A 16427-nucleotide genomic window follows, 5' to 3' on the forward strand; every position below is an offset into this window, starting at 1 on the left:
CAAGAGGGTTCTGAGTGTTGTTGGGTTTACCTCCCGGCGGTATCGGTAGTCGACCATCTTCAATCATATCCTGAAGCACATTTTTCAACTTGTAGCATTTTTCTGTGTCATGTCTCTTACCCCTATGGTATTCACAGTACGAATTCTCGTCCCAGAAGTTTGATTTCTTTTCAGGTTCGGGAGTAGGTTCTATGGGTTGGAGTTTGCCTTGCTTCATTAACCTCTTAAGAGCGTTGGAGTAAGTGTCCCCAAGATTTGTGAATTTCCTTGGTGGGGTACTTTTCTTGGATGGCTCAAGAAGGTTAACTTCATCGGTCTTGCTAGTGGAGGCGTATGAACGACTTGTTGAGCCTTGATATCCTCGACCTACCGTTTTGGACAAGAGCCCTTTATGGATGTCATCTTCAATCCTTGCTCCTAGTACGGTTAAGTCCTTGAAAGTTTTGATGTTTTGGTATCTCAAATGATTGACATAGATGGGTTTGAGATTGTCCACAAACTTCTCCACAAGGGTAGCCTCATCTGGGCGTTCAACTAGTTGGGTACTAGTCTTTCTCAACCTACTTAGGAAGTCGGTGAATCCTTCTTTGTCATTTTGGGTAAGAACCTCTAGAGTGCGCATGTTAACTTAGATCTCGGCATTATCCGCATATTGCTTAGCAAACTCGATCGCGGCATCTTCCCAAGTAGCGATCTTCTTGTGTTCTAAAGAGTAGAACCATTGCTTTGGGATGGTGTCAAAAGATGAAGGAAAGATCCTTAAGAACATCTCGGGTTTGATGCCTTTTATAAACATGTAATCCTTGAAGGCACGGATGTGGTTCAAAGGGTTTTCGTGCCCCTTGAATTTAGGGATATCCGTCATATTGAAGTTGGTTGGCAATTTGGAATTGATAGCCTCATACTTGCGGTTGTTCTCCCTATAAATGTCATCCCCTTTAAGGTACATCAATTGCTCCTCTAAGTATTGAAGTCTTTTCTCGGCTACAGTCATTCCCATGGGAGGATTTTCGTCCTTGGATTCACTCGCGAAGTCACATACTATTTCACTTTCTTGAGGAGGCAACCTCCCCTCTACGGCGTAGATCCGGCCCTCGATGGTGTCAAGGCGATCAAACACTTGATCTTGGGTAACTTGGATTTGAGCTAGTGCGGCTAGGATTCGATCATTACCATCTTGAAGTTGATTGAAGTTAGCGTCGCTTTCCGGCATGTTGAAAACTGGATGAGAGATCGACGACGAATCAAAACACGATCGATCATTCTAACACGCTTGCTAAGAGAAGAAATGATTTGACTCTTGAAGTGGGTGTGTGCCACTTGTGTTGAGTGAGCTTTGAAGAAAAGACAAAGTTTTGAAAATGTGTATCCTAGTCAACTATAGTGTAGTTGTAGTAGTGGACTCGAAGTGAAGTTTTGAAATGGGCTTGGGCCCGAAATTTGACTCGATAAACGGACAGAATTTTGACTGGGTTTTGCACTAATCAATGGCCCTTTCGAAATTTCTGTTTAAAAAAAGGGTTTTGATTTTTTTTTTTTCAAAAATCGTCATGGTTTCGTTTAGAAAAGGTGATCACGTAAGGTACAAACATTCATACAAACAATATAACGAGATGCTGAGTGCATTTAAAAGGGTTTTGGTTTAAAGGGTGGGTTGCCATACCGAACGATCAAACCCGAAGTCTGTGGAGAGGCTCGTACCGAACAAGAGTAAGGCAGATTCCTAGTCCATTTCCTCAAGTAGTGAAAGTCCTTGATACAAACAAGAGTAAGCACCATGGTATGGATGACGTCAATCGCTATCCATCCTTGGGCCCAAATAAGAATTAGGACCGTTTAGACGGGATGGTTGGTCGAATGGGTTGGTTTGGGCCTAGGAAGGCCGAATGAAACGATCTAGAAAGACCGAGTTATGAAAACCGATAATTGTCTTGTACAAACTATTCCCTAACCTTGTTCAAGTTTCACCCTTGGCTACACGTAAGTGTATTATCCCTAGTGGAGTCGCCAAACTGTGGACAATTGGGCCCACGGGGGCGCTTGGGAGAGAGAACAAGCGTTTGCATTTTGTGGAGTCGCCACCAATTTTTATGGGAAATTGGAACCGTTCGAATACCTCGTGTCATGTCAAGACACAAAGTAGTGACATGAACACTAAGCAATCGTTACCCTTTGCATTCTATGTCTAGGAAGCTCTTTTGATCGAACACCTAATCCCGCCCGCCTCGACAGCGGCCTCTACTAATAATTAGGGACATCATCTATACTCGATATATCGTCGATTATATGCATGCAATGCAACATCCAAGTTTTAATCCTAGCATGTGAAGATTAGACTAGGTCGGTTGACACGTAGTTTAACATACAATTGGGTCAAAGTAGGATTTAATGCTCAATTACATGTGAAAACATACAATTGATACAAAATACGATGATGAATACGATAAATAAAATTACAATAAAGAAAAATTACAATGATTACATCGGGTTCATTGATCTATGTCGAAAACACCTTTAAAATGGATGATTTGAGAAAAAAAAAAAGAATAAAAGAAAGAATTAACGAACAGATCAGTGGGTGACAATACGGATAATAGTTAATTATACGTAAACTAATTAAACTAGGTCAAGCAACAACGGAGTTCAGAGACAGAACTCAACCTGGAACAGGCGCAGCAGGGCTGCGCCCTTTGGAAGAGGCGCAGCAGTTGCTGCGTCTGTTCCAAGGATGAGTTCTGGCTGTGAAGTCGGAACTGCAAATCGTTAATGTAAATTGGTGATTTTAATGGATTGATTATGATATTTACTCGGATAGAAGTGATTAATACATTGTTTACATGTGATTAATGGTCATGAAAGCGATAAAACATGGATGAGACGGAATTAAACGAATTAATTACATGAATGAAAGATTGATTAGTGATATAGGTGAACAAAATAGATTAAACATGACAAATTAATGACAAATTAATGACGAAAACGACAAAAGACAGATGGAAATATATCAAAGGTCGAATTCCAAAAACCCGATATGAACAAATCGAATTCCTACAACCCGGATTGAGCTTAATGACAAAAACCCGCAAATATGAGATTATAAGGGATTTAAGTCGAATTTAACGATGAATTAAACGTGTTAATGAATGAATAATATACAGGTGAAATTATTATGATTGTATCGAAGAATTAACAAAAACAAATGAAACAGACAAAGATTGACGAATTACAGAGGACGAAGGAAGAAGAAAGGAAGCAGGAACTGCGGCAGCCTCACGAAGAGGCGCAGCAGGAACTGCGCTCCTTCGAAGAGGCGCAACAGTTGCTGCGTCCTTTCTCGACGGTTTGTCTTCTGGAAATCCGTAAAAAGGGTTTCAAAGCACGGTTTTAGAAATCGGTTTTAACAAGGTGTTTTCGACATGAACCTTACATTAAAGATTACAAAAAGTGAATAACAATAAATAAAAGAGAGATTTACACCCTCAGACTTACATGTTTGACGAAACGAGAAGAACTAAGTTATCGATTAGTGATGCTCGACTCGAATGTAGACGAAAGTGGCCTCTTAAGAGGAAAACGATTAGATTAATTAAGTTGATTAGGGTGGAGTTGGTCAAATTAGTCGGTCATGCAAATGAGGCTGGTACTCAAAAGGATCCGAGCTTACGTGGTCGAATGTTCAAGCACGTAGACGCCAAAAAGTAAGAACAAAGGTCTAGAATGCAAAGGGAGAAGAGAAGGGCGGACACTCGCGTGAGAAATATGAGGAGCGAAGGCTCCTATTTATACTAATCACGTGAAGGAATATGGTTTTCGGAGAGACTTTGGAAGTGAATCTCGGAAAGATATGAAAAAGATACGAGAAATACGCAGAAAAGGACCTGGGAAGAGGCGCGGCGATCACTGCGTCTCTTGGAAGAGGCGCAGACACTGCCTGCGTCTGTTCCCAAGTGGTTTCCTCCTGTGGAAGAAAGATTTCCGTGTTTAAGTTATGGAAGGACGGAATAATTTGGTTTTCCTTAATATTTTGTATGAATATTACGGGAAATTGTTTACCAAAGAATAAAAGATTGTGAAATATTTATAAAATATGGAATAGAAATATCCGGAACATTCCAGAACATTCTGACTCGGGATTTTACTGTTATCAGAAAATGAAGACGGTTTTAGGCTTGGACTCCAAATGTACTCTAATTACTGTCAAAACGACCGTATCGGCGCGTAGATGACAACTAAGAGGTAGGCAATAATGTTTGAGCAATCACCTGACGATAAACTTACGAACTGTCACAAATCGTTCCGCGAACCAAACATGCGGCCCAATCATCACCGGGTGGTTTGCGGGAGGTGCAGAAATGAGGTGTCTACACCACCTCAGCTAGCCAAAGAACTTGACAAACGGGAAACCAGAACCCCCATCATTGAGGAAACCGAACCTATTAACGTAGGAACCGACAATACACCTCAAGAACTTAGGATAGGGACAACCCTGGACCCCTCGGAAAGACAACAGTTCATCGACCTCCTCCACGAGTACAAGGACGTGTTCGCCTGGTCTTATAGAGACATGCTTGGGATTGACAGAGAAATTGCAGAGCACCGGATACCCATTAAATCCGGGGCTAAACCTGTGAAACAGAAGCTACGCCGGATGCGTCTTGAGTGGGCCCTAAAAATCAAGGAAGAAGTGGACAAACAGTTCAAGGCTGGGTTCATCAAAGTGTCTGAATACTCTGACTGGGTGGCCAACATTGTGCCCGTACCAAAGAAAGACGGAAGAATTTGGGTTTGCGTCGACTTCAGGGATCTGAACAAGGCGAGTCCAAAAGACGACTTCCCTTTGCCACATGTTGACATTCTGGTGGACAACACTGCCGAACATGCTCTCCTATCATTCATGGATAGGTATGCTGGGTACAACCAGATTAAAATGGCTGAGGAAGACATGCACAAGACTGCGTTCACTACACAGTGGGGTACATATTGCTACACGGTTATGCCTTTCGGTCTCGTCAACACCAGGGCAACCTATCAAAGAACCGCTACTACTCTCCTACATGACATGATGCACAAGGAGGTAGAGGTGTACGTCGATGACATGATTGTCAAATCAAAAGAACGGGACGGTCACATCAACGCCCTCCGGAAATTCTTCGCTCGTCTGCGGAAATATAACATGAGACTAAATCCTCAGAAGTGTGCATTCGGGGTCACCTCCGGAAAACTCTTGAGACATGTCGTTAGCAAAAGAGGCATTGAGATTGATCCAACCAAAATCAAAGCCCTTCAACAAATGCCTCGGCCTAGGAACGAGAAGGAGATTCGGGGATTTCTCGGTCAGGTCCAATACATCAGCCGCTTCATTGCCAAGCTCACTATGATTTGTGAACCGATATTCAAAAAGCTTCGTGCCTCCGATCACACCGATTGGGACGACGACTGTCAGAAGGCCTTCGACAGGATAAAGGAAATCCTATCCAAACCTCCTGTCCTCATGCCACCTCAACCAGGGATTCCTCTATCCCTATACCTGACTGTTACCAACACGGCCATGGGAGCAATGCTAGCACAAACAGTTGGCAACGAAGAACGAGCCATCTACTACATCAGCAAAAAGTTCATTGAGTACGAGACGAGGTATACCCAACTGGAAAAGACATGCCTTGCCCTAGTATGGTCAACAAAAAAAGCTGCGGCATTACATGCTCAGCTACACGGTCAACATCTACTCCAAGATGGACCCGGTCAAATACATCTTCGAAAAACCCGTACTAAACGGAAGGCTGTCTAGATGGACACTCATGCTGTCCGAATTTGACCTCAAATTTGTACCCCTCAAGGTTATCAAGGGAATAGCAGTTGCCGATTTCCTAGCAGAAAATCCCGTCAACGAGGATCCTACGACCGACACATGGTCACTTCCTGACGAGGACATCCTTTGTGCCGACTCCGACGCATGGGACCTATACTTCGATGGTGCATCTAATCTGAGAGGCTTCGGGGTAGGAATCCTTCTAATATCACCAGAGGGAGAACATGTTCCAATCTCGGTCAAGATAGACTTCACCGTCACCAACAATGTCGCTGAATATGAAGCATGTCTCATCGGCCTACAAGCAGCCATCACACTTGGCATCAAGAGATTGAGGGTCCACGGCGATTCCTCACTCATCATCAATCAGGTATCCGAATCATGGAAAATCCGATCTGATAGCTTAGCTCCCTACCGAGCGAAGATCAATCAAGAGGCCGAATTCTTCGACCAAATCGACTACTTCCACTTGCCACGAGAGGAAAATCAATTTGCTTATGCCCTGGCAAAACTTGCCGCGCTCGTCAACATACATGACGACATGACATCAATGCCCCTGTGTGTCGAGAGAAGGAGCGAGCCAGCCCACATTTGTGCCATTATCAACGACGAGGAAAGCCATGATGAACCTTGGTACCAAGCCATCCTCAATTACAAAACCAAAAACGAATTCCCTCCCAACACTGATCAAAGAGGATAAAGAGCCATCCGTTTACTTGCATCACAATTCGTGATAAACCAAAATCAACTCTACAAAAGAACACCCCAAGGAATTCTTCTCCTTTGCATCGACCATCACAAAGCCAAAAAGGTCATGGGAGAGGTTCACGACAGAGAATGTGGCCCTCACATGAGTGCAATGATGTTTACACGGAAAATCATACGGCTAGGTTACTACTGGACCACCATGGAAGCCGATTGCCGTAACTACGTCAAACATTGCCACAATTGCGAAATCTTCGCAAACATACAACACATACCACCATCCCTTTTGTACACCATGACATCACCCCGGCCTTTCTCAACCCGGGCATCGACATCATCGGGAAAGTCAACCCGATAGGCACCAAGGGGCATTGCTTTGTCCTCGTCGCCATCGACTACTTCATCAAATGGGTGGAAGCACAGTCATATGCAGTCTTGACCGCTAAACAAGTGGCCAAGTTCATTCAAAACAACATCATCTGCCCCATGAAATCATCAGCGATCAAGGCTCTCACTTTCGGGCGGCAACTCAAGCTTTGCTGGACAAGTACAAAATCAAGCGACATCGATCATCCCCCTACCGTCCCCAAACCAACGGAGCGGTGGAGGCAGCGAACAAAAATCTTGTCACCATTATCAAGAAAATGCAAGACAACTACCGCGATTGGCCGAGCAAACTCCCATTCTCACTCTGGGGATACCGAACCTCCATTCGAACACCGACAGATGCCACACCCTTCTACCTAGCATACGGTATGGAGGCAGTTCAACCGGTAGAGTTAGAAGTTCCATCTCTACGCATCCTACTGGAGAGTCAAGTCCCTGAGGCGGAATGGACCCGTCGAAGGTACGAACAACTCACTCTTCTAGACGAACGGCGACTCAACGCCTTGCACAACGTCCAGTTATACCAACGATGTATACAACGGGCGTTCAAGAAGAAGGTCAAACCCAGGAACATCCGGGAGGGCGACTTGGTCCTCAAGTCAGTTCGAGCACCATTACCCGTCGATCCGAGGGAAAAATTCAAACCCAACTGGGTCGGGCCATACCTGGTCAAGAAAATACTTTCGGGGCGCAGTGAGACTGAGTGACCTAGATGGGGAGGATTTTACAAACCCAACCAACCTAGACCAACTCAATAAATACTACCCTTGAACCATAACAGCCAACGACTTAGCCTAGTTTTACAACTAGCAACGACCTCAACCCTTTTCAAGTCAAATTCCTCAACGTGTTCTGATTTGAAATTGCATGTTTTATCGAGTCTAAGCTGCGGCGCCTTGCCCGCTTCAAATGTCCTTTGATCAGTCAAAGGCAACGTCCATTTGCACTAAAACAAAACAACCTCCTGAACTACGAGCATGGTTTGATTTCACCTCTTCAGGTGGATACGTAGGCAGTCCCTCTTATGCATGAGGGATACAACCACAAAACCCAATTAAAATTCACAAAACATTTTGAACTACGATCATGGTTTGATTTCACCTCTCCGGGTGAATACGTAGGCAGTCCTTTCTTACACAAGAAGGATACAACCATTCCCACAATAAAAAAAACAACCATCCCCACATACAAAAATCCCTATCAAAAAAAGAAGAAAAGGGAAAACCATTCCCTTTCCCACAAAAATACAAAAATGAGCCTTTCTCCCTTTCCACAAAATACCACTTTTCCAAGTGCAATTGTTTAGGACGATTCAAATTGAATTGCCTTCACCAAATGAATGGAAGAAACAAGCGTTCACAATTTTCGACATGAGCAATCCTCTTATTTAATTAATAATGGGAGGGATTACAATTTCAACAAATAGAGCTCGACAAGTCTACAACTTGTCGAAGCTAAGGTGTCAACTAAAACACCTCACATAATAAAACTAGCACGAAATACACAATAACTAGCTAGTACAACATAATAAAAACTCACAACAATAATACAACATAATAATAAAGTGGGTAATGGAGGTCTTCACTCTTCCATTCTACCCTTGCCTTTTTCCTCGGGGTACATCTTCTCCTTGTTCTTCTTGTTAGCCCGCCTAGCATGGATTTCCTCCTCGGAACGGATCTAAGACGGCGACGGCCTCCGGTCTAGCACAAGACCCTATATTCGACCCAAGATGAGCCAATGCACGGCCCACCATATTCTTGGGGCCGAAACTCCTCCTCTTAGGTGGTCTCATCACATCGAGGGTAGCTCAATCAACAAACTCCTCAAAGAAGGCACGGTTGGCCTTGCCAACCTCTCGATACTTCAAGTCGACAACCTCGTCCTTACAAAATTTGGATCTCTCTTCCCAGGACGGAGCACGTGACCACTTGACATAAGCGGGAGTCACCCATGTCGTGGCAGCGAGGTTTGGCACCTCCCAAAGCGGCCGAGTGGCCCACCATCTTTCAAAGAATTCCACGAGCTCGGAGTTCCGGAAAACATTCTCTTGGACAAGGGTATCTTGAGCGGGCACCTTTTGTTGACGCCCCATTTGCCTCATGAGCCTTTCGGGATATATGAAGGAAACAACCTTCAAACCCACCACCATCAAAGAACGAGGACTAGCACCCGAAGCGGGCAACCCCGTGAAGGACCTCAAGTGCCACCACGGCACCACCCAACGGATATGAGGACCACCCTCCTCCGCCAACCTTGTGTTGGAGCTTGTGTCCTCCACAAATTAGTGTGATAATATTTATAAATCTCTTATAGGTTCACAAGGGTATACTTCGTATTTTATCAGTTGATTAACGATTACCTAATAACGGTTGGCTTGCTAGAAAGTTTGACGTTATTATCATACTGATGGCGGTGATCAACTGGTCCCTAAAAGTCACACCTAAAGGATGTGTTTGAGAGATGTGATTATTGAAATGTAATCACATTGATGCCTTATATGACTAAAAAGTTAGTTCATGTATTTGACTAAACAGTTAGTCAACGTGTTGATGAGACGATTATTTAATGTCGATTAAATAATATTAGCTGAGACGAATTAACTGTTAATTCGTAAATTGAATATAATAAGTTATATTTAATTAATGTATATAATGTTAGCTTGAACGAATTAATTTGTTAATTCGTAATTAAATGTAATCGGTTATATTTAATAAGCTAATTATAAATATGCGATATTTATAATTAAAGTATATATTATACGAGATTGTCATAATAAATTAATACAGACCGGTATTAATAAATCGACTGCAAGCTGATGTATGTAGACTTATTAATACGGAATAAATTAAATGACAATTGATGAATTATACACTTTATATACATTTTGTAAACTACCAAAAATAAGGAGATTTAATCACCTTATTTTTGTAGGTGACAAAAACCGAAAATAAGAAGAAATATCCTCTTATTGTTTCGGTTGAAATGGACCGAAATTAGGAGAGAAAATCTCCCCTTGACTTCTTTATTTCGGTGTAAATAAGAGGAGTTGGGAGATTATTTTTTCTACCCTAATTTTCCTAACCTAATCTTGCCTCTCATCAAAAACACAAAAACACAAAACCCTAATTAATTAGAGAATTGGGGATCGATTCTAGCAAGAACACAAAGGGCATATCTCATATCATCTTGGGTGCAACTGATAGGTGAATATCATTGCGATATTGTTCTTAGGCCGATTTTGCTAGGACCGAAGGTTGAATCTTCATCTCTTTTCTATTTTGTTTATGTAATTTATTTTATGACTCGTATCATCATGGTAAATTCGTTATAATCCTTATAATTAAAGGGAAGCATACAGATTATTCCCACAAGTGGTATCAGAGCCAAGGCCACGAATTTTATTTTGATGATTTTCATAAATTAAATTTAAACAAAAGGATTTCGAAAGAGAAAAAAAATTAATCGGCTGAAAAAATTTTATATGCCGAGAACAAAATTTTTTCAGCCGAGTTGTTTTTTTTTTTTTTTTGTTGTTTTGATTTCCATTTTGATTTTTCATATTATTGTTTTAATCGGTTAAATGATTATATGAAGATTTGGTAGATGTTTGATTTAATGAAGATTAAGTTAAAATGTAAATGGAAATCGTCATGTTGATGATATAAAAATTTGTTTTTGCTATATAGTTTTTGGCATATACGGTTAATCATGTTTCATTAATTAATATGCTAATCTTGTACTAATAGCAACAATAAACGAATTTGTTCATCCAAGTTTTTTGTTTTAGGGCATTTTTGCCGCAAAAAGAAAAAAAAAGGTGGGGGGGGGGGCTGTTTTTAGGGTTTGCCGAGTCAGAAGAAGAAAAAAAAATTTCTGTTATTTTTTCCGTTTTGCTGTTTTGCCGAATTTAAAAAAAAAATTGTTATTTGGCTAAAACTGTGAGCAAAGAAAAAAAGGGATTCTGTTTTTTTCGGGGCTAAAACCGTGAGCAAAAAGGAAAAAAAAGGCTATTTTTTTATTTATTTTTTTGCAAAAATGCCGAGATTATTCAAAAAAAAAAAGAAGTTTTTTTTGTTTTTGTTTGTTTTGGCCAATATTGATTATACATTAAATTGAAAATGTATGATTAATTGTTGTGAAGAAGTTCACAATTTTTAGATACCTAATTATTTTAAAGCAGTTTAAAATATTGATGGATTAATTCATATTATAGGTAAATATGAATTAAGATTGAAATTAATGTGATTAATTGAGGAATTGTCACTTAATTTGATCAATTAAATAGGTGGTTTGGGAAATTAATCTACATAATTAAAGAATTATGTCTTGCATGTTTAATTTTTTTTTAGTTGATGCTTTATTTTTGTTGAATGAATCGTTGAATGGATTTATTTACGTATTTTTGCAATCGGTTGTAATTTGTAATACCTAGTGTGGCCTAAGTTAATTATGTTTTCGTAATGAAGGAAACATAATTTTTATGTAATTATGAGATCTCGAATCTCCTTTTATTTTCTTTAAGTATTATGGTTTTGAAATTAGAATGTAAATAGGTTTATTATGTAATTTAAATTGTAATTTTAAAGAAGACTAAAGATGGAGATTGGAGCTCACTCCCGCTACATGGACCAAGATGGAACATCAAGACAAGCTTCTCGGGTCCAAGGATGGATTCCAAATTTGTATTTAATGTTCATTTTGGTAGATAGGCCACACTAGGACTTTTTATTGTTTTTACGTTTTCGTTCTTATTGCTTTTCATTCACATGATAGTTTATGCATCATATTCCGCCTAAAACCAAACCACCTACTAAAATGCATGAAAATTGACTCATATAGATTGTATGTTAGTTTTCATAGACATACAAATGTCACTCAGTTTAAGCCATCACCTTAGTTTATTCATTCACGCATGCTAGATATTAGTTCACTTAAAATGAATTAAAATAAAGTTGATGGGATCTTCCTCTAAAATGGAAATTGAGATTAGTCTTTATAAGGGCAAACAACTATGAATCCCTTCTTCGTCGGTAGGCATAATATGACCCCTTCTACGTTGGGTAAGTAGTTTGTGTTGACTTAGTTTATCTCAACATTATAGTCCGAAGAGTTTCTCGTGATTATGATGGACTAAAGATAGAATTTACAGAAATTTATCGACCAAGAATTATAACAGTAGAATTAGCCAAAAGGTTGGCTTATCAATTTACAGATAATTGAGTCTTGGGATCATTTATATAATTCTTGAGGGAGGTCAATTGTATAAATGCTTGAGTCTTCGCTTATAACAGTTTTGTATTAAGACTTAAAATCAAAATGATACACATGCTTATTATTTTTATTCTTCTTTTCGCAGTGTAGAATTCATTTATTTCGATAATACTGTTACAATAAATGGCTAGAAATAACGCAATCCCTATGCCAAGTGCCACACTTGGACGCGAGTCCTAGCTAAAAGCTTTCATGGACCACATGAATCAGTTCACACGTCTGAAAAATGACGGGTCCAACTTTGCGGACTGGGAGGCATCATTGCGGAATGCTGTCATTGCTGACGGTAAGCTCAAGTACTTAACTGAGTCAATACCGCCAAACCCAGGTCCCAATGTAGGATTCAATGAGTCACTTGCTTATAGTGACTTCATTATGGAAGCGGGTGCGATAAAGAACGTACTCATCTTTGCAATGGAAACCAATTTGCAGAGACGCTTCATTGCCCAAGGTGCAAACAAGATTTTCACCACGCTCACTAACGAGTTCTCAAAAGCACCGAGAATCGTTACTTATGAGCATACCTGTCGCTTCTTTGATGCGAAACTCCAGAAGGGCTAACCGGTTAGCCCACACATTCTTCACATGATTGAGTATGTCGAGAAGCTGGAGGCACTTGATTGCAAAATCAGTGAGAACATAGTCATTGACCGAATGCTTCATTCTCTTCATGATGGTTTTGCCCTTTTCAGGGCGAACTACTACATGAATGACTTAAAGAAAAGTCCTCATGAGCTACACTCACTTCTCGTACAGACCGAGAAGGATATGAAATTTAGTGAGAGCATGAAGCAGGATGTTCTCACGATTTCCAACAAGAATAAAGGTAAGGGCAAAGCTCCAGGCGACCTAACCGTAGGTAAGCCAAAGTTTAAAAAGCCAGGAAACGGTAAGAGTGGGCCTGGTGAGACTAGTGGCTCACAGGGCAAGGCAAAGAGCAAGAACGGTAACGTTGAATGCCACCATTGTCACAAGTCTGGACATTGGAGGAGGAACTGTCCCGTGTACCGTGAGGACATAAAAGCAGGCCGCGTCGTTCCTGTTGGTATGTCATCTTATATTCATATGATTGAGATTAACCATGTAAGTTTCGGAACTTGGGTACTTGATACTGGTTGTGGTTCTCATCTGTGTAATCATTTGCAGGGCCTAAGAAACATCACACCTCTCGAAAAGGGTGATGTGGACCTGCGAGTCGGGAATGGAGCTAGAGTTGCTGCAGTCTCGAAGGGAACATATGCAATCCAACTCCCTAGTGGTTTTGAGTTATTTTTAAATAACTGTTGCTATGTACCCAGTTTGTCTAAGAACATTATTTTAGTTTCCGTACTTGATAAGGACGGTTTTTCATTTTTAATAAAGGATAATAGCTGTATTTTCTCTTTCAATGAAATGATTTATGGCAAAGCAGATTCCATGAATGGAATTTACATCTTAGATCAAACCACAGAAGTATTACACGTGAATAATAAGAAATTAAAGGTTGGTGACAAAGATCAAACCTATCTATGGCATTGTCAAATGGGACACATAAATGAGAAACGTGTAAAGAAACTCGTCGAGAATGGGACTATTCCCGCATTCGATTTTTCTACATATGGTACGTGTGAATCATGTCTCATTGGCAAAATGACTCGAATTTCCTTCAAAGGTGTTGGAATTCGCGCTAGTGACCTATTAGGACTCATATATACTGACGTATGTGAACCTATATCAATTAACGCTAGAGATGGCTATAGATATTTTATCACTTTCACGGACGATTTGAGTAGATACGGATGTGTCTACTTAATGAAGCATAAAAGTGAGTCCTTTGAGAAATTCAAGGAATACCAGAACAGGGTTGAGAACCAACTGGGTAGAAAGGTTAAATCACTCCGTTCAGATCGGGGTGGCGAATATCTTTCAAATGAGTTTGATCAACACCTTAAAGACTTTGGAATCGTTCTACAGTTAACTCCACCTGGAACACCTCAATTTAACGGTGTGTCCGAACGGAGAAATTGAACCTTACTTGATATGGTCCGATCCATGATGAGTCACACGGTGATACCTGATTCATTATAAGGTTTTGCTATTTTGTCAGCAGCTCTTATACTTAACCGAAGTCTGTCTAAAGCAGTTGACAAGACTCCATATGAATTGTGGAGGGGAACGGTCCCCAACTTGTCCTTTATTCGGGTTTGGGGCTGCGAGGCTTATGTCAAGTGGAGACACGAGGATAAGCTCGGCCTGCGATCGGTCAAGACATACTTTATTGGTTATCCAAAAGGAATGTTTGGTCATTACTTCTATTCACCTACCGAACATCGAGTTTTTGTTGCGGCTATTGCGGCGTTCTTAGAGAAAGAATTTCTCGAGAACAAGACAAGTAATAGAACCTTCGAGCTGTCGGAGATTCCAGAACCAACAATCGAGGAACGGATGGAGGAAGTTGTTCCTTCAACTGATGATACGGTTAATATTCCTCAGGAACCTAGGAGGTCGGGTAGAGTCTCTAATCCTCCGGACAGATACATTGGTATGGTCGAGGAGAATGATGTTTTGCTCCTAGAGAGTAATGAACCCGCTACCTATAAAGGTGCTATGGCCTGTTCCGACTCAAAGCTATGGCTTGAAGCCATGCAATCCGAGATGGACTCCATGTATGAGAATAACGTATGGGATCTTGTTGATTTACCTGATAAGGTAAAACCTCTACAGTGCAAATGGCTTTACAAAATAAAGCATTCTGTAGACGCGCAACCAGATACCTACAAGGCGCGAATAGTGGCAAAAGGTTTCACCCAAGAGCACGGATTGCATTACGATGAAATTTTTACACCTGTAGTCATGCTACGTTCCATTCGGATAATCTTAGCGATTGCCGCTTTTCATGACTATGAAATTTGGCAAATGGATGTGAAAACCGCCTTCTTAAACGGTTATTTGGAGGAAGAGTTGTACATGGTGCAACCCGAAGGTTTCATAGATCCTGAAAATCCTAAGAAAGTATGCAAGCTTAAGCGTTCCATTTATGGACTTAAGCAAGCTTCTCGGAGTTGGAATCATCGTTTCGACCAGGTAATAAAAGAGTATGGTTTCACTTGATCGGTCAAGGAACCATGCTTATATATCAAGTCGAGTGGGAGCAAGATTGTATTCTTAATATTGTATGTCGATGACATATTTTTGATTGAGAATGACATTCCTCTCTTATCTTCGGTTAAAGGATGGTTGAAGAACCATTTCCAGATGAAAGATCTGAGTGAGGCACAACGCATATTGGGAATCCGTATCTTCCGAGATAGATCACGACGGACGTTATCACTTAGTCAAGAGCCTTATTTGGAAAAGATTCTTGAAAGGTTCAGCATGACAAACTCCAAGAAGGGGAACCTTCCAATGACGTCTGGGATGCAGTTGAGCAAGTCCCAGTCACCCACGACGCCTGAAGAAATTGAGCGCATGAGTCGTGTTCCTTATCCATCTACAATAGGATCAATCATGTATGCCATGATATGCACACGTCCAGACGTGGCATATGCATTGAGTATGATGAGTCGGCACCAAAAGAATCCAGGTGAAACACACTGGATAGCTGTTAAAAACATCCTCAAGTACCTACGGAGGACTAAGGATAGGGTATTGACTTATGGAGGTGATACTAAGCTATGCGCAATCGGTTACGCAGATGCTAGCTTCCAAACGGATTGAGATGATTCAAAATCTCAGTCCGGGTTCGTCTTCACTCTTAATGGTGTTGCGGTCAGCTGGAAGAGTTCCAAACAGAGTGTTGTAGCAGATTCTACCACTGAATCCGAGTACTATGCCGCTTGCAGCAAAGGAAGCTATATGGATGCGTCAATTCTTACAAGGACTTACGATAGTTCCTAGTTCGAATGACCCAATCACCATCTATTGTGACAATAGAGGTGCCATCTTCCAGGCTAAGGAGCCAAAGTCTAGCAACAATCTAGACATATACATCGGAAGGCTCACCTGATCCATGATTACGTGGAGCAAGAAGAGATAGTGATTGACAAGATAGCTTCGGATGATAACATCGCTGATCCTCTCACTAAACCGTTGAATTTTGATAAGCATGAAGGGCACGTTATTTCCATGGGAATTAAACGTGTTCCTGAGTTATAGTAGTTGATTATGGATTTGATACATTATCTTTTTCATATACTATTTATAACTTCATCGTTTTAATATAATATTTTGTTTTTCATGTGGATTGTACTGACAACATTGAACGCCACAAAGT

This window comes from Silene latifolia, chromosome 9, assembly GCF_048544455.1.
Source record: "Silene latifolia isolate original U9 population chromosome 9, ASM4854445v1, whole genome shotgun sequence".
Classification (NCBI taxonomy): domain Eukaryota; kingdom Viridiplantae; phylum Streptophyta; class Magnoliopsida; order Caryophyllales; family Caryophyllaceae; genus Silene; species Silene latifolia.